The 18898-nt window shown below is 44.4% G+C and overlaps 1 long non-coding RNA gene across 1 annotated transcript; it reads right to left on the reverse strand.

The window, feature by feature from the left end:
• Window positions 1–3625: 3625 nt before the first annotated feature.
• LOC142290378 (uncharacterized) lies at window positions 3626–18690 on the reverse strand. The gene is made up of 4 exons (XR_012750283.1): window positions 18614–18690; window positions 14603–14690; window positions 6291–6349; window positions 3626–3785 (listed from the first exon to the last, which is right to left on the reverse strand). It is a non-coding gene; the product is annotated as an uncharacterized LOC142290378 (long non-coding RNA).
• Window positions 18691–18898: the final 208 nt, after the last annotated feature.

The raw sequence follows: 18898 nt of genomic DNA on the forward strand, positions 1-18898 counted from the left end.
ATTTTTTCCATGACAGTTTCATTCCTTTTTTAATTATTTTTCCCGTTAAGCACAATTCAAAAGCAATGTCTGAATTTCCATAGATGATATTCAGTAACTTTAAAATTAGTTTTGTCATTTTTTTAAGATATTTTAAGTGACAATTGTGGGCTTTTCTTACTTATCAGTAGAGTACAAACAATTTTGTCCACTTCTGCACATTTAAAATGATATTTACAGGCTAATTTACCCCTATAGCTGCAGGTACCGGTAAATTGCGTTGTTTTTGCTAATGTGCCGCCCCGCGTCAGCAGCTGGGCTGCTCGGATCCGGATCCGCTTTGGCTCGAGGGGTCTCCGGACCCAGACCCTCAAACGAAGGGGGTTACTTACATGGGATGTGTTAGAATTCGTGACGCCACCCGTGGTTTGTGGTAATTTGGCAGTACCACCGCTGCAGTTGGGAGTACCCAGGGGCGATGCAATGGGACAGCCAGGTGTTAGGACCCTCCACGGGTAGGGGGGATGCCCCGGGACTCGGTGATGGTGTTGGGGAGTGCCAGAAGGAGCGCTGGGGCCACTTTTGTACTCACTCAGTCCACAAAGCTGACACCGACAACTGGGTAAACCAAAGTTCTGGACGCAGCTGTCGCTGAGAGGAGCTAGTTCGGGTCCCATCCCCGATGGTGTTGCCTGGTGATCCGTGACATGCCTCCAGGCACTAAGTTACTTCTCTGTTGGTCCCAGTAGTGTGGAACTAGCCGGGTCCCGCTCCCCAGTATGGCTAACTGTGGAGCTTGCTCTCAGGGTTCATGCTTGAGATTATCTGGACCGTATTGGTGGAAAGTCCTATTCCCCTCATTTCGCTAGTACCCCGATTTTGAAGCGGGTGGAGAACAGATCTTGAAGGCTCCATTCTCGTTGTGCCAATTGTCAGGTTGCCTGAAGCTAATCCCTGACCTAGGATCCACGTACCCCGTCGTGCCTTGGTCCCAGCCCGGTGATGGTGCAATGCCGCCGGCTGTCCTCCTCGACAGTATCGTGCCCCTTACCACGATCCCCTGCAACCGGGGGTCCAGCTCCTACTAGGCCCAGACCACCGTCTATCACTTAGTTACTTCCATTAGCCCGGCTCCTGACCTCCTCTCTCCTACTCCTAACTTCAACTCCCTGACACTTCTGACCATCCCTTAACCAACCCCCCAAGTGGGCCACCCTATTCCACTCAGGCCGTCCACTGGTGTGTCTGGTGGGTGTGGTGCAGAGTGTACCTAGGACTTTGATTGACTGCTGTTGGCAACACCATTAGTTGGGGACCCCTAACCAAGGAGGAGGTGGATATTGCACAGAAGGCCAGATTGCACAATACCCTGTGATGACCTGATAGTCCAGGGCATCACATTAACAGCTTCCCTTTATAGCTCTTCTAATCTGTTGCATGGTTTCTCACAGAAAACCACCCATGACAAAGACATTATCAGCATCTACCTGATGCATTTGAATTACAATTGGGTCCACTGTGGTTCAGCAAGTTATTGTAGAGTATACAGAAATATACAGCTGCAAGCATTGCTATTTTTCCTTTAAAAGTTGTCACAAGTGTCTCTTGCGGTTGAGAGATGTGGGACGGTCCTGTGATCTGAGCTTCACTGATTACTGGGTGGCTCATCATATTAAATGTATTTGCTTTCTGTTGGCACTTCAGGAGTTAAATCTTAGTTTTTCCTGCTAGTAGCTCCGTGGTAATCACCTTATCTGCAGCCGGTGTGTTACCCCTCTCATCTACTTTAAGTTGCCTCTCCATCTTTCAGCTTCCGCCAGAAATAGAATCTTCTGTTCCTGACCCCCTAGGTGACTGAACATCTCTAGGAGATGCTGGACTTCTGCTGCCTTTCCTGTTGTTGGAGATGTGCTGTTGCCGTCAAGTTTGTGGTGTGTCCCCCTATCTGACTACCTTTCCCTGCGTGTTTATTATTACAATGGTGGGGCTAGTGTCTCCTGCCAGCCATTACACCAGCCAGGGTGTTTGTAGGGCTAGTGAGGGAATAGGCATCCAGATCGCTGATGGGTTGAAACACCCTGGATAGGAAGCTCAGGTAACAGGTTGAGATAAGTCCAGGAGGTGTCCCCTCACCCCTCTCCCTAGCTGTAGGTCCCACCGTTGTAAAAGTGTCCTCTTATTCCCCTTGTTTGTTGTGTGTCGTGTAGTGCGCCAGACTTCCGTGGGTCTGAGCGCAGCGGCCATGCAAAGTTTTCAGGCCCTGTCTACTCCAAGCGTGACAACCTTTTTTGTCAATATTTTTTTTATGTATGCGAATTAACTACTCGTACATTTTTGTTACATCCAATATGGTCTTCTTACTTGCTACATTTGTCAAAGGCCACAGTTTCAACTAGGCTACCTCGTACAGACTGGGCAAAAGTCATTCTATCTGGCAGATTGCAATGGCACCCTGGCCTTCACCCTTTTACCCACGTAAAACGTTCTGGGCTCACAATGGGGTCCACTGAATTGCTTCCACAGAAACGCTGCTGGCTGGAAGAGTGACCTAGAGGCAGGAGGTGTCGTCAGCTGAGTCAGTACCAAGAAGTCACGTCAGTGACAAAATCAAGACGCAAGCGGAAAGTCAAAATACAAGCCAAGGTCAGACAACATGATATACAAAATCACACAGGTGCAAGGTGTCAGAGACCACGTCTAGCTGAAAACTAATTAATAACTGACAGCTAGAAGCTGCTGGGGTTTATATAAAAGTGAGCCTTGCCCATGGTGGCTCCCAGCAGAGAGCTAATTACCTACTCACTGCAGCAAAGCACAAATGTGTATGAAAGAAGTCTCAACTTTAGCAATCTAAAAGCTAAATACCCACATGCTGCTGAGATCCAGCAGTAATCGTAGTGTTAATGTGGCACCGCCTAGTGAGCAGGGCATGGGTTGCAGCAGTATGTTTAGACTAAGGGTGGCTTTACACGCTACGAGATCGGTAGCCGATGCTAGCGATGGCGAGCGTGATAGCACCCGCCCCTATGTTATTCCGATATGTGAAGATCGCTGCTGTAGTGAACATTATCGCTACGGCAGCGTCACACGTACTTACCTGCTCGGCAACGTCGCTGTGACCGGCGAACTGCCTCCTTTCTAAGGGGGCGGTTCGCTAGGCATCACAGCGACATCACTAAGTGGCCGTACAATCAAAGCGGAGGGGCGAGATGAGTGGGACGAACATCCCGCCCACCTTCTTCCTTCCTCATTGCTGGCGTGTGGCAGGTAAGGAGAGGTTCCTCGTTCCTGCGCCGTCACATGTAGCGATGTGTGCTGCTGCAGGGACGATGATCAACTTCACTCAAGCAACAGCAGCGATAATTGGGAGAGGATCCCCATGTCACCGAGGAGCGATTTTGGACGTTTTTGCAACTATCCAAAATTGCTCCTAGGAGTCACACACAACGAGATTGCTACAGCGGCCGGAAGTGTGTCACAAAATCCGTGACCCCAACGAGATCGCTGTAGCGATCTCATAGCGTGTAAAGCCCGCTTAAGTAAGACTAAGTAATGTAACAGTACTGTTTTATGTTTCCTAAATCTGATGTATATGTTAATATGTAAAAAAGATGTCATGCCAGTGTTTTCTTTTTATACATAGCTTCATTTTTTATTTCACTGATGTTTACTGATTATCATTAACACTTTGATTTTCTTCATATCTTGATGTCCTTATCTGCCAAATATGTTTTTCTTGATTTATCCAGTCACAGATGTGACCCAAAGTATGACTTCATTCTTGTCAATGCCGCAGAAGGGATCCTCTACAGGACAGGAAAAAAAAAAGTGTGAATGACTCTGATAGTGTAAAAGGATTGTCCACTACTTTGACAACATCTTCTCAAGTGTTATGTTCACCCAACCAAAAGAAAAACAGCCGGTACTCACCTCTAGTGATGGCAATGGTGGCACCGGATTTAAAAGGGTTTTCCCATGTACAAAGTTCATTTTAATCAATAGATCTTGGAATAATAATACCTCCCATAATTTGGATGTGTTTATAAAAATGTTTCCTGTGCTGAGATAATCTTATATATGTGTCCCTGCTATGTACTGTGCAATGGCCGTGTCTGACCGTACAGGAACATAGTCTAATCATACCACAGCTCCGGGGCAGGGGAGGACGTAATAAAGTATACAAACATTATAGCACAGGATTGCAAACAATTCTTTCTTTGAGGTAAAACATTTGTTAAAAACAGGCAGGGAAATGTTTTACCTCACAAAAAGAACCAGCTATGATCCTGTGCTTTAATGTCTGTATTTTTGCATCCTCCACAGTCCAGTAGACGTGGTATGATCAGACCATGTCCCTGTACGGACAGACACGGCCATTACACAGTACACAGCAGGGACACATATATAAGATTATCTCAGCATGAGAACATTTTTTTATAAACCCATCCAAGCATGGAACTTATCATTATTCCAATATGTATAGATTAAAATAACTTTTATATTAACTTTGTTCTTGAAAAACCCTTTTAACAGGGCTCATGTGATATTGTTATGTCATGTCACACCTACAACCCATCGGAAGCTTCTTCACTCTCATTTCATTGGGATGAAACTGACATTCGGAGAAAGTGAGGGAGCAGCAGCTTTTACTTCTTTAGATGTCAGTTTCATCGTACAGAAATGAGAGTGAAGCAGCCACTTATGGGTTGCAGGTTTCATGTGACAAAGCAATAATGCGCAAGCGCTTGGAGATGCGGTGTAGACACTGCTGGTACGAGTGACTTTTTTTATTTTACAGGGGGGAATATAGTAATTGAGAAGGAGTTGTCCAAGTAGTAATATGTCATGTACAGCAATATGTATGAAAAATCAGGACACACAAGTGAAGTTTTAATTATGTATTTGTGATGCCCTGGCCTATCAGGTCATCCCAGGGTATTGTGCAATCTGCCCTTCTGCACAGTATCCACTCCTCCTTGGTTACGGGTCCTAGTCTTTTGGTGTAGCTAACAGCTGAGCCAATCAAAACCCTAGGAACACTTTACACTGTACCCACCAGACACACCATTGGGGGGCCTGAAGGGAATAGGGCCACCCATATGGGAAGTTGGTAGGGGAAGGTGAAGAGAGTGAGAGTTGAGCCAGGGGAAGGGAGAAGTGAAGTGACTTTCGTGAGGAGAGGTCCCAGGTGGAGCAGGGCTCCTGAGTACTAGGTGGCAGACGTTGGTCTGGGCCTGGTAAGAGCTGGAAATCCGGTCGTAGGGGATAGTGTCAGGGGGAACGGACGGCTGAGGAGGGCGGCCGGCGGCCTTAAGCTATCACCGGGCAGGGGCCAGGGCACTACGGGGTACGTGGACCCTAGGCCAGGAAGTAGCTTTACGTATCGTGGTAATTTACCCGACGGGGGTGAAGACTTCAAGTGTCATCCCCAACCTGCTCCAAAATTGGGGTACTAGCGCACCGATGGGATAGGACTTTCCCAATACAGTCTGAAGAAATCCTATGCGTGAACCCTGAGAGCAAGCTCATTCCGTTAGCCACACGGGTGAGCGGGACCCGAAAAGTTTCAGACTTGAAGGTCCAAAGAAGAAAACACAGGTGCCAAGGAAAGGGTCACAGACTAACCGCAACACCAAGGACACGGACCCAAGCGTACTCCCTCCCAGCTTCAGTGGTACTCAGAACTCTGGTTTACAATCTGTCGGTGTGGTTATTTCTGGACAGAGTGAGTACACTGCAAACCCTTCTCCTAATCCCCAACGGCACCCCTTCTTCAACATGACCAGGCCCCCGGGGCACAACCCCCTACCCACGGAGGGGTTAAACACCTTGCTGCTACAACATCACCACCGGACTCCCCCACCAACAGCAGCGGTTGTACACCATCTTACCACGCACCTTGGGTGGCGTCACGAACTTTTCTAATCCCGTGTATATACTCCCCCACTCCTTTTTAATTTGAGTATCCATGCGGACCCCCCGGGTACGGAGACCCCTCGAGCCACCGCGGCTCCGGATCCGAGCAGCTCGGCTGCTGCTATGGGAGCGGTACATATTACTATGATCACTGTTTATATCTACAGGATAGTTGTAGTCACACCTTACACTCTGCAGATATAACATTTCTTTAATTCACAAGAAAGATATCACAGTGCTGAAATATAACGTTTGAGACTTCATGAGGCATTGAATTTCCATAGTTAAATTAAACTTTTCTGCATTGAAACATCTTTCTGCAATGTCATTGTGATTTGTCATTTTAAGAAAGGCTCCATCTCTGCCTATGATTTATCTATTTCTATTGTTATTACCGGTGTCTGGGAATAATACTTCCATGGCCTCATCTCTTCTACGTGCTTTTACTTTTTCCCTTTAAATACAAGAACAATTAAAGATTTTAATTCACAGTGTCATAAAGGAATTACTGAAGAAAGAAGCTTGTGGAGAGTAATATGTATATAGTTGTAAGATTTTATGAACCCTTAAAGAAGCAAAATACTTACAGTTCATAGACGTTTTTCAGTCTATTTATCAAGACAACAATTTATTTTGAATTTCCTATTTATAACTTAGGTTTTGATTCTCTCTGATTACCGTATTTTTCATTTTATAAGACGCACTGGATTATAAGAAGCACCCCAAATTTGAAGGTGGAAAATAGGGAAAAAAAAATTTACTGTTAAAAAGAGGGTCCGTTTTATAATTCTAGTTCCTCTAATATTAGCGCACAAGGAGGAGTGGTGGTAGAAGGTCACAGGAGGCAGGGTAGGTGATGCTGCAGACTCGGAGAATGGGGTGTCACCACTCAGGACGGTTGGAGATGCTGTGGGCTTAGAGGAGGGGGTGTCACGGCTTAAGAGGGTCAGTGTGCAGAGGGTCGGCGATACTGCGGGCTCGTGGGGTGTCACAGCCGTGGGTGCCATTGATCTGTTGCCGGGTTCAGAGGAGGGGGTTTCGCGGCTCAAGAGGGTCAGTGTCCGGCAGGGAAGGGTAGGCGATTCTGCGGGCTTGTGGGATGTTGTGACGGCGAGTGCCATTAATCTGCTGGTGGACTGCAGGCTACATTGAATCCCAGCGGTTGATGCGGTGGAATTCAAGAAAATGGCCGTGGAGGCGGCATGTGCGCAGATTGGCCTCTCCGGTAGAGATGAGCGAACCGGTCCCGGTTCGGCTCGAGGTCGGCTCGCCGAACGGAGGTCCCGTTCGAGTTCGGTTCGTCGAACGTTCGATGAACCGAACTCGAACCAATAGGCTATAATGGGAGGCAATCACAAACACATAAAAATGCATTATAAATGTACACAAACAGTTAATAAACATTGCCATAACACTTACCGGTCCTCGCGATCCCTTCTGCACTCTGTCTCCTGCCGCTATTCCATCCGATGATCGCTGAATCCTCCCGGTGATGGCACTGCCAGCAGAGATGCAGGACCTATCGTGACGTCAAAATAGCCATGTGACCAGTCACGTGGCTATTATCTCATTGGCTACAGACTGGTCACATGACTATGACGCGTCATGTAGGACCTGCGAGTGCATCTCTCCGGTACACGGTGCACATATGTGTATCGCGTGTACCGGCGACATGCTCTAGCACACGGTCGACTCCCCATTCCGTTAGGGACCGGCTGACACAGCCGGTCATTAACGGAGATCACCGTTGCCATAGCAACGCAGTTAGCGGTGACGTCACCGCTAACCGCGGCTCCGAGAGCACCGTTGCTATGGTAACGCGTCTGTCAGCGTTACCGCTGTTACCGCTGACAGCCAGCACTGATCACTCACGGAGTGAAGGCTGCACGCTGCTTCCCGATTGTAGTGAGGATTGTAGTGAGGATGAGGTTCCCCAGCCCATGATGGGCTGGTGCACCTCATCCTCCTCACTACAATCGTCACTACTACTACACTAGTGAGGATTGTAGTGAGGATGAGATGCCTCAGCCCATGATGGGCTGGGGAACCTCATCCTCACTACAATCGTCACTACTACTACTCTAGAAAGAAAGAAGACAGAAGAGCAGGATCGTGGAGGGCTGACAGGGGGTAATAAAGATGGAGTCTCTAATGTGTCTGTGTATTTATTTCTATTAAAGTATTTTTTCTCTGTGTGGTGTTTTTTTTAACCCTTTATTGGAGATTCTTAATGGCCGGGTCAAACGTGCCTGACATTAAGAATCTCTGGCTTAATACTGGCTAGTAAAACAAAGCCAGTATTAACTCATGATTACCCAACAAGCCACCCGGCTCCAGGGCTGTTGGAAGAGTTGGATACAGCGCCAGATGATTGCGCTTCTTTGAGAGCACCATTTTCTGGGACGGCTGCGGACTGAAATCCGCAGCAGAGGCGCCCAGAAACCTCGGGCTAACCTGTGCTGCGGATTCCAATCCCCAGCTGCCTAGTTGTACCCGGCTGGACACAAAAATGGGGCGAAGCCCACGTCATTTGTTTTTTAATTATTTCATGAAATAAGTGAAATAATTAAAAAAAACGGGCTTCCCTATATTTTTGGTTCCCAGCCGGGTACAAATAGGCAACTGGGGGTTGGAGGCAGCCCGTGGCTGCCTGCTGTACCTGGCTAGCATACAAAAATATGGCGAAGCCCACGTCATTTTTTTGGTGGGCAAAAAAATTCTGCATACAGTCCTGGATGGAGTATGCTGAGCCTTGTAGTTCTGCAGCTGCTGTCTGCTCTTCTCCATACAGACAGACAGCAGCTGCAGAACTACAAGGCTCAGCATACTCCATCCAGGACTGTATGCAGAAGTTTTTTGCCCCCTGAAAAAATTATGTGGGCTTCGCCATATTTTTGTATGCTAGGCAGGTACGGCTGCCCCCAACCCCCAGTTGCCTATTTGTACCCGGCTGGGAACCAAAAATAAAGGGAAGCCCTTTTTTTATTATTTCATGAATTTCATGAAATAATTAGAAAACAAATGACGTAGGCTTCGCCCCATTTTTGTGTCCAGCCAGGTACAACTAGGCAGCTGGGGATTGGAATCCGCAGCACAGGTTGGCCTGAGCTTTCTGGGCCCCACTGCTGCGAATTGCAGTCTGCAGCCGCCTCAGAAAATGGCATTTTCATAGAAGCGCCATCTTCTGGTGCTGTATCCAACTCTTCCAGCACCTGCCTGCTATACCTGGCTAGCATACAAAAATATGGCGAAGCTCACGTCCTTTTTTTGTAGTTTTTTGGCAAAAAAAAATAAAAAATGCTTCCCTGGATTTTTCATTGCCAGTGAAGGTAACACCAAGCAGTGGGGGTTAGCAGCCAGTAGCTGCTTGGATTACCCTTAGCTAGCAATACAAAAAATGCAGCGGGAGCCCATATATATTTTTTTTAATTACTTATTTAAATAACTAAAATTAAAATGGGCTTCCCTGTATTTTGATTGCTGGACATCACAGTGCTGTAAAAATAAATCTTTAAAAAAATTACGTAGCGCTCCGCGGTATTTTTGATTCTCAGCGCAGATAAAGCAGACAGCTATGGGTTGCCACCCCCATCTGCCTGCCGTTACCTTGGTTGGCAATCAAAATACAGGGAAGCCCATTAATTTTTTCTATTTAAAAAATAGTTAAAAAAAAAAGACGTTGGGTCCCCCCATTTTTGATAGCCAGCTAGGGTAAAGCAGACGGCTGTAGCCTGAAAACCACAGCTGGCAGCTTTACCGTGGTTGGGGATCCAATGTGGAGGTCCCCTCAGGCTCTTTTTTATAATTATTTTATAAATATTAATAATTACACAATAAAAGTAGGGTCCCCCCCAAATTGGATCACCAGCCAAGGTAAAGCGGACAGCTGTGGTCTGGTATTCTTAGGGTGGGAAGGTCCATAGTTATTGGGCCTTCACAGCCTAAAAATAGCAGGCCGCAGGCACCCCAGACGTGGCGCATCCACTAGATGCGCCAATCCTGGCGCTTCACCCGAGCTCATCCCGTGCCCTGGTGCAGTGGCAAACGGGGTAATAAATCGGGTTGATACTAGCTGTAAAGTAACCTGAGAACAAGCCCAGCAGTTTGTGATGTCATGGCGTCTATTAGATACTCAACATCATAAACTGTCAGTACTAACAAAAAAAAAAAATCGACAAAAGAAATTTATTTGAAAAAACAGTCCCCAAAACATTTCCTCTTTCACCAATTTATTGTAAGAAAAAAAATAAAGGGGTCCCACGACGACTCTGGACCGTCTAGAATATGGGGGGGAGACACTCAGGGAACGTATCCCCCATTTTCTAGGAGTGCGGACCCTTCATGTGAAGAGTGTGGGTGCAATGAATCTGCACTCACTCTTCTCGGGTCCACAGCAGCAGAGTCCATGTCGTAATGGTTGCTACCAAAGCTGCAATGCCCTGCTCATGAGGTAAGGGCATGCCTAATCAGGAGAACTACTGTAGAGGAAGCTCTGCTCACTGGTATATAGGTGCTCAGAGGTAATAATAGAAAAAATTAGAGAGTAACCTTGGCACTCTAAATCTCCCAGACTAAGTCAGTAAGTCACAATGGATAGTAATGCAAAATCACTCTTTATTGGTCCGTATTAAGAAAAAAAAATTTTTCATAAGCATATATGTTTTTGTCCAAAACAAGTTACAAATGACGTTTCGGCCTAAGCCTTCGTCAGATTGGACTTATCTGCATGTAATCCTGAAAAATGACAATAATCAGTATCACATAAGAGTGAGAGAACAATAACATAAACTCGAACAATGTAGAGGTACAATTGGGATGCAGCAAAAAAATTGCAACACAGCAGGAAATGAAACACATGATACAAATGTCATAATACAGTACAAGGACAATATAGTAATGACAAATATGGGGTCAGAGTAGACTTAGACAGCTCTGGTACGAAAGAGATGTCAATCATAAAGTAACATGTGCAGTAGGTGTAGAGCTACAGTATGCATGGCAGAGCTAATGGGTAGACCGACCATAGAAAAAGAACGGAGAAAAAGTGGAGAAAAAGTGGAGAAAAAGTGGAGAAAAAGTGGAGAAAAAATGGAGAAAAAAATGGAGAAAAAGTGGAGAAAAAGTGGAGAAAAAGTGGAGAAAAAAATGGAGAAAAAGTGGAGAAAAAGTGGAGAAAAAGTGGAGAAAAAAGTAGAGAAAAAGTGGAGAAAAAAGTAGAGAAAAAAGGGAAAAAAAGTGGAGAAAAAGTGGAGAAAAAGTGGAGAAAAAGTGGAGAATAAGTGGAGAATAAGTGGAGAATAAGTGGAGAAAAAGTGGAGAAAAAGTGGAGAAAAAAATGGAGAAAAAGTGGAGAAAAAGTGGAGAAAAAGTGGAGAAAAAGTGGAGAAAAAGTGGAGAAAAAAGTGGAGAAAAAAGTAGAGAAAAAGTGGAGAAAAAAGTAGAGAAAAAAGGGAAAAAAAGTGGAGAAAAAGTGGAGAAAAAGTGGAGAAAAAGTGGAGAATAAGTGGAGAATAAGTGGAGAAAAAGTGGAGAAAAAGTGGAGAAAAAGTGGAGAAAAAAATGGAGAAAAAGTGGAGAAAAAGTGGAGAAAAAGTGGAGAAAAAGTGGAGAAAAAAGTGGAGAAAAAATGGAGAAAAAGTGGAGAAAAAGTGGAGAATAAGTGGAGAATAAGTGGAGAAAAAGTGGAGAAAAAGTGGAGAAAAAATGGAGAAAAAAATGTAGAAAAAGTGGAGAAAAAATGTAGAAAAAGTGGAGAAAAAATGGAGAAAAAAAATGTAGAAAAAGTGGAGAAAAAGTGGAGAAAAAAATGGAGAGAAAGTGGAGAAAAAGTGGAGAATAAGTGGAGAAAAAATGGAGAAAAAGTGGAGAAAAAAGTGGAGAAAAAAGTGGAGAAAAAGTGGAGAAAAAAGTGGAGAAAAAATGGAGAAAAAGTGGAGAAAAAAGTGGAGAAAAAGTGGAGAAAAAGTGGAGAAAAAATGGAGAAAAAATGGAGAAAAAAATGTAGAAAAAGTGTAGAAAAAGTGGAGAAAAAATGGAGAAAAAGTGGAGAATAATTGGAGAATAAGTGGAGAATAAGTGGAGAATAAGTGGAGAAAAAGTGGAGAATAAGTGGAGAAAAAGTGGAGAAAAAGTGGAGAAAAAGTGGAGGAAAAAGTGGAGAAAAAAGTGGAGAAAAAGTGGAGAAAAAGTGGAGAAAAAGTGGAGAAAAAGTGGAGAATAAGTGGAGAAAAAATGGAGAAAAAGTGGAGAAAAAAGTGGAGAAAAAGTGGAGAAAAAATGGAGAAAAAATGGAGAAAAAAATGTAGAAAAAGTGGAGAAAAAATGGAGAATAAGTGGAGAATAAGTGGAGAATAAGTGGAGAAAAAGTGGAGAAAAAGTGGAGAAAAAAGTGGAGAAAAAGTGGAGAAAAAGTGGAGAAAAAGTGGAGAAAAAGTGGAGAAAAAGTGGAGAAAAAATGGAGAAAAAAATGTAGAAAAAGTGGAGAAAAAATGGAGAAAAAGTGGAGAAAAAATGGAGAAAAAGTGGAGCACCCTTTGGTGCCTTTCATGTGGCACTAAGGGGTGCTTAGCTTTGTATTTAGCCAAAAAAATGAAAAAAAAAAATGACGTAGGGTTCCCCCTAGTTTTGTAGCCAGCTAGGGTAAAGCAGACGGCTGCAGACCACAGCTGGCAACCTCACTTTGGCTGGTAATCCAAAACTGAGGGCACCCCACGCTGTTTTTTTAAATTAAATAAATAATTAAAAAAAAAAACACGTAGGGGTCCCCCAAAATTGGATCACCAGCCAAGGTAAAGCAGACAGCTGGGGCCTGATATTCTCAGACTAGGGAGGTCCATGGTTATTGGACTCTCCCCAGCCTAAAAATAGCAGGCCGCAGCCGCCCCAGAAGTTGCGCATTAATTAGATGTGCCAATCCTGGTGCTTCGCCCCAGCTCATCCCGCGCCCTGGTGCGGTGGCAAACGGGGTAATATATGGGGTTAATACCAGATGTGTAATGTCACCTGGCATCAAGCTCTGGGGTTGGTGAGGTCAGGCATCTATCAGATACCCGACATCACCAACCCAGTCAGTAATAAAAAAAAATAGACGACAAACACATTTTTATTTGAAAAAACACTCCCCAATACATTCCCTCTTTAACCAATTTATTAGAATGAAAAACAAATCCAGGTCTGGTGTAATCCAAGGGGTTGCCATGACGATCCACACTGTCCCAGTCAATGAAGAGCAGAATGTTCCCCATTGGCTGGGAGAGCAATGCAGTGACCTGAGCTAACATCAATGGGTCAGCCCAGGTCACTGCAGGGGATGACAAGTGCTGCTGTCAGCGAGGTACATTACCTGCGCTGATCTCCAGCACACTGACAGCCCCTGTCACTGAGTTCAATGACCGGCGCCTTCACACCAAGTATTGCGAGAGGTCCGTGACGTCACCGCTAGTCAGTCTCGGGTCGGAAGCGAGAGGTGATGTGACAAGCGGCGGCCATGGAGGACAGTGACAGCGCTGAGGTCAGGATGGCGGGACTTCATCACCGCAGATAAGCCGAGCGGGACCATGTGTGTGTGTGTGTGTGTGTGTGTGTGTGTGTATGTGTACATGCCGCGGGCAGGAGGGGGTGGAGCGAACTGAGCGGGGAAGTGTGGGCTTCCTGCACGTAACTAAGATAAACATCGGGTTACTAACCAAAGCGCTTTGCTTGGATACCCGATGTTTATCTTGGTTACCAGCTTGTGGCAGGCTGCCAGCGATGGCCCCTGCACACTGTAGCTGTAAAAAGCCCTGCTTTTTGCTGCTAGAACCGTTCTCGAACGTATCTAGAACTATCGAGCTTTTGCAAAAAGCTCGAGTTCTAGTTCGATCTCGAACAGCCCCCAAAATCACTCGAGCCTAGAACTGGAGAACCACGAACCGCGAACCGCGCTCAACTCTACTCTCCGGCCATTTTCTTAAAGTCCATATCATCAAGTGGCGGCGATTCAAAGCAATCCGCAAGCAGATCAATGGTGCCCGCCGCCGTGACACCCCACAAAAATGCAATGTTGCCGACCCTCCTCTGCAGCACACTGATCCTCTTGAGCTGCGACACCCCCTCCTCCAAGCCCTCCGGAAGATAAATGGCACCCGCTGCTGCAACACCCCACGAGCCCGTAGAATCGCCGACCCTCCGCTGCTGCATACTGACCTTCCTGAGCTGCTCCACTGTAGTGACACCCCCTTCGTATTGCCGGCCCTGTGCCATCACTGCTGCCCTGGTAAGCCATATGCAGTTTTTAAGACGCACCCCCATTTTTGCCCCAGTTTTGGGGGAAAAAAGTGCATTTTACAAACCGGAAAATACAGTATATCTTGCTTTCCTTATTTTCTAGCAAATTTTCCTCTAAGAATGGCAGACTTTACAGTCATTCTAGGGCCATTGAACTCGAGAAGCCAAAGTGGTTCATAGCAGAAGATATATACCATAAATGACGTTCCATATTTAGAAACCGAATCAGAGACTTTGCATTTTGGTCCAGAAGCTTCAAGTTACCCCTTCGCATAATTTATAGAATTGTGTTGAATAACACACTGATCATTCACAAAATCATAGGTCTTCCCCTTCCTCCTATATATTTATTACAGGCTAAAGATTACACATATTGAATAAACAGACTAAGCTGTAACCTTATAGTAAAGGCTGTTATAAGCAGATGGAGTTAGTTACTTACCAGATAAAATGCAAAATCCATACGATAATAGCTACGGCTATTAATGATATAAAAATGCCCCCAACTATTATCTCTATTTTATCGATATCTGTGTGAAAAAAATATTAGAAATACATTAGTTATTAATTTTTTACATTGTAAAGAATCTTATTGCCAATTTAAATTTAATACAAAGCCACAAACCTAATAGATGACCTCCCAAATTTAATCAATGCATTTGGGGTTCATCCATACCATGTGAATTGATAAAACTGTAGTATGTCCTAAAATGTAAATCTAAGGTAGAACTTAGCACTCAAGAATGATGTGAAGATAAACTGAATTTTATTTTCAAGAATCCAAAACAAAACCAGCACAAACGTTTCGGTCTAATTTGACCTTCATCAGTGAGCAGCTTGTGATGTCTTATAAGGTTTCAGGAAGAACGAGCGCGGAGGAGGTGATCGCGGTGTCATATCTAAACCAGCAGTGGACACCGCGGTCAGCTCCTCAGCACTCACTTATCCTTAAATCGGCTTAGAGATCACAAGCTGCTCACTGATGAAGGTCAAATTAGACCGAAATGTTTGTGCCTGTTTTGTTTTGGATTCTTGAAAATAACTTTCACTTTATCTTCACATCATTCTTGAGTGTTGAGTTCTACTTCTTACGTTATATGGGATTGGATCTTACATGTACACCATTTTGCCAGAAGTGCTGTGAGAATTCTATTAAAATAAAAATCTCAATTTTTTTCACTTTTAAACAGTTAACTCAGAGGATCAATTTTTCCCCATACATACCATAGAGTCCAAACTGAAAATGGCAGACAGAGACGTCACTCTGAAAGAGTAACACTGTACAATTGAGACAAAATGTGAGTCCTTGAAAGTTCAAGGTATATGTAATGCTATGGCTAGGCTTCCCCGGGTATGAGCAAGAACGAGAAGCAAAGGGTTGTTCGGGAGGTAGAGTATAACCGATGGATGTTGCTTGCTCAACTTATCATGTTGTGGCTAGGACACATCACATCATCAGCTGCTTATTTGATTATTTGGAGGCTTTTGCTGTTGAACCTTCCAGGGCATCAATGATCTGGTGTCAAAGAATGTATGAAAAACCCTTCTTTGTAGCTGCGCTGCTTTCTCCAAAGAACGCCCAGGGAGTCTTGAACCTTTGGTATTGCGGTTTCTGTTGTTACCCAGACAGCATAGTACAAGACTTTACTGGACCCTTTGTCATATACATTTACTGCATCTAACTGCTCTGCACTGTTACATCTTCACTGTGTTATACCTATGTATTACAAAATACAGTTAGGTCCAGAAATATTTGGACAGTGACACATCAACAGTCGGGTACATTCTGAGAAAAAAGGAATTGACTGGTGAGCTTGGGAACTCAAAAAGGCCTGGGCGTCCACGGATGACAACAGTGGTGGATGATCACCGCATACTTTCTTTGGTGAAGATGAACCCGTTCACAACATCAACTGAAGTCCAGAACACTCTCAGTGAAGTAGGTGTATCTGTCTCTAAGTCAACAGTAAAGAGAAGACTCCATGAAAGTAAATACAAAGGGTTCACATCTAGATGCAAACCATTCATCAATTCCAAAAATAGACAGGCCAGAGTTAAATTTGCTGAAAAACACCTCATGAAGCCAGCTCAGTTCTGGAAAAGTATTCTATGGACAGATGAGACAAAGATCAACCTGTACCAGAATGATGGGAAGAAAAAAGTTTGGAGAAGAAAGGGAACGGCACATGATCCAAGGCACACCACATCCTCTGTAAAACATGGTGGAGGCAACGTGATGGCATGGGCATGCATGGCTTTCAATGGCACTGGGTCACTTGTGTTTATTGATGACATAACAGCAGACAAGAGTAGCCGGATGAATTCTGAAGTGTACAGGGATATACTTTCAGCCCAGATTCAGCCAAATGCCGCAAAGTTGATCGGACGGCGCTTCATAGTACAGATGGACAATGACCCCAAGCATACAGCCAAAGCTACCCAGGAGTTCATGAGTGCAAAAAAGTGGAACATTCTGCAATGGCCAAGTCAATCACCAGATCTTAACCCAATTGAGCATGCATTTCACTTGCTCAAATCCAGACTTAAGACGGAAAGACCCACAAACAAGCAAGACCTGAAGGCTGCGGCTGTAAAGGCCTGGCAAAGCATTAAGAAGGAGGAAACCCAGTGTTTGGTGATGTCCATGGGTTCCAGACTTAAGGCAGTGATTGCCTCCAAAGGATTCGCAACAAAATATTGAAAATAAAAATATTTTGTTTGGGTTTGGTTTATTTGTCCAATTACTTTTGACCTCCTAAAATGTGGAGTGTTTGTAAAGAAATGTGTACAATTCCTACAATTTCTATCAGATATTTATGTTCAAACCTTCAAATTAAACGTTACAATCTGCACTTGAATTCTGTTGTAGAGGTTTCATTTCAAATCCAATGTGGTGGCATGCAGAGCCCAACTCGTGTCAAGTGTGTCACTGTCCAAATATTTCTGGACCTAACTGTATATACCTATTATGATGACACACGGAAAGCCAATGGTGCTATTAAATAAAATTCTTTTCACGACCATATATTACATTGTGACTATTAGGTGTAGTGGATATAAAATTTATACTGTACAGACCAAAGGTTTGGACACACCTTCTCATTCAAAGAGTTTTCTTTATTTTCAAGACTCTGAAAATTGTAGATTCACATTGAAGGCATCAAGACTATGAATTAAAACATGTGGAATGAATTACTTAAAAAAGTGTGAAACAACTGAAAGTATGTCTTATATTCTAGGTTAGCCACCTTTTGCTTTCATTACTACTCTGCACACGCTTGGCATTCTCTTGATGAGCTTCAAGAGGTATTCACCGGAAATGGTTTTCCAACAGTCTTGAAGCAGTTCCCAGAGATGCTGAGCACTTGTTGGCCCTTTTGCCTTCACTCTGCGGTCCAGCTCACCCCAAACCATCTTGATTGGGTTCAGGTCTGGTGACTGTGGAGGCCAGGTCATCTGGCGTAGCACCCCATCACTCTCCTTCTTAGTCAAATATCCCTTACACAGCCTGGAGGTGTGTTTGGGGTCATTGTCCTGTTAAAAAATAAATGATGGTCCAACTAAACGCAAACCGGATGGAATAGCATGCCGCTGCAAGATGCTGTGGTAGCCATGCTGGTTCAGTATGCCTTCAATATTAAATAAATCCCCAACAGTGTCACCAGCAAAGCACCCCCACACCATCACGCCTCCTCCACCATGCTTCACGGGGGGAACCAGGCATGTAGAGTCCATCCGTTCAACTTTTCTAAAAAGACACGGTGGTTGGATCCAAAGCTCTCAAATTTGGACTCATCAGACCAAAGCACAGATTTCCACTGGTCTAATGTCCATTCCTTGTGTTCTTTAGCCCAAACAAGTCTCTTCTGCTTGTTTCCTGTCCTTAGCAGTGGTTTTCTAGCAGGTATTTTACCATGACCATAACAGTTGTTCTAGAGATGAGAAGGTGTGTCCAAACTTTTGGTCTGTACTGTATATACCAACTAGAGAGGAGCAGACCTGAAGTTGAACTTTAAAGTTAGGTGTTTGTACTGAACACAGTCTTTACAAAAAAAGTCAGTGTTCGAGTTTGGAGTTCAGGCATTTTATGTATACAACCACTCGATCATGCATCGCTGTGCTCGGGACGCTCGGTGCTCAGCCCAGTGCGAGCTGCTTGTAGTGTTTGAATGGCACACGCTGGGGGTAACAACAGCGTGATCGGATGTAGTGTGCCCAAAAATTAAAAAAAAAAGAAAAAAATCTACTCCCTCCCCCGGAAGTGATCTATTTATGGCTGGGTGTATGTGGGTGGGAACTCAAACTACCAATCAGTGACTTCCATCGGGGTTTAGGTAAAGTTCGGGTCCAGAATAAGACAATTTAAAGTCCGGCTGAACCCGCCGAATCAAACTTCCACAGGTTCACTCATCTCTACTTCCAACCTATAGACTCAGTAATCTATGCAATATACCTGACATTTTTACTCTCCTTCACTCTGTCCCTGAAAGAGCTCAGTCGGCTGGTAACTTAGTCTGCTGTATTCTCCACTCCACAGCATTGTGACATCATGTGTAATGCCCATTCTATGTAATCAAGACACGCTGTGGCTACCACTGAATTAATACATAGAGGAAAAATGTCATGTTGAAATAAAATATAACATTTATTTATACTGTCGTCTTCATAGACTCTGATTTACATGATCCATATAGGATTTAACATTAATTTATCAATTTAATATCTTAAAGGAATTGTC

The sequence above is a fragment of the Anomaloglossus baeobatrachus genome, chromosome 1, assembly GCF_048569485.1.
Source record: "Anomaloglossus baeobatrachus isolate aAnoBae1 chromosome 1, aAnoBae1.hap1, whole genome shotgun sequence".
Classification (NCBI taxonomy): Eukaryota; Metazoa; Chordata; class Amphibia; order Anura; family Aromobatidae; genus Anomaloglossus; species Anomaloglossus baeobatrachus.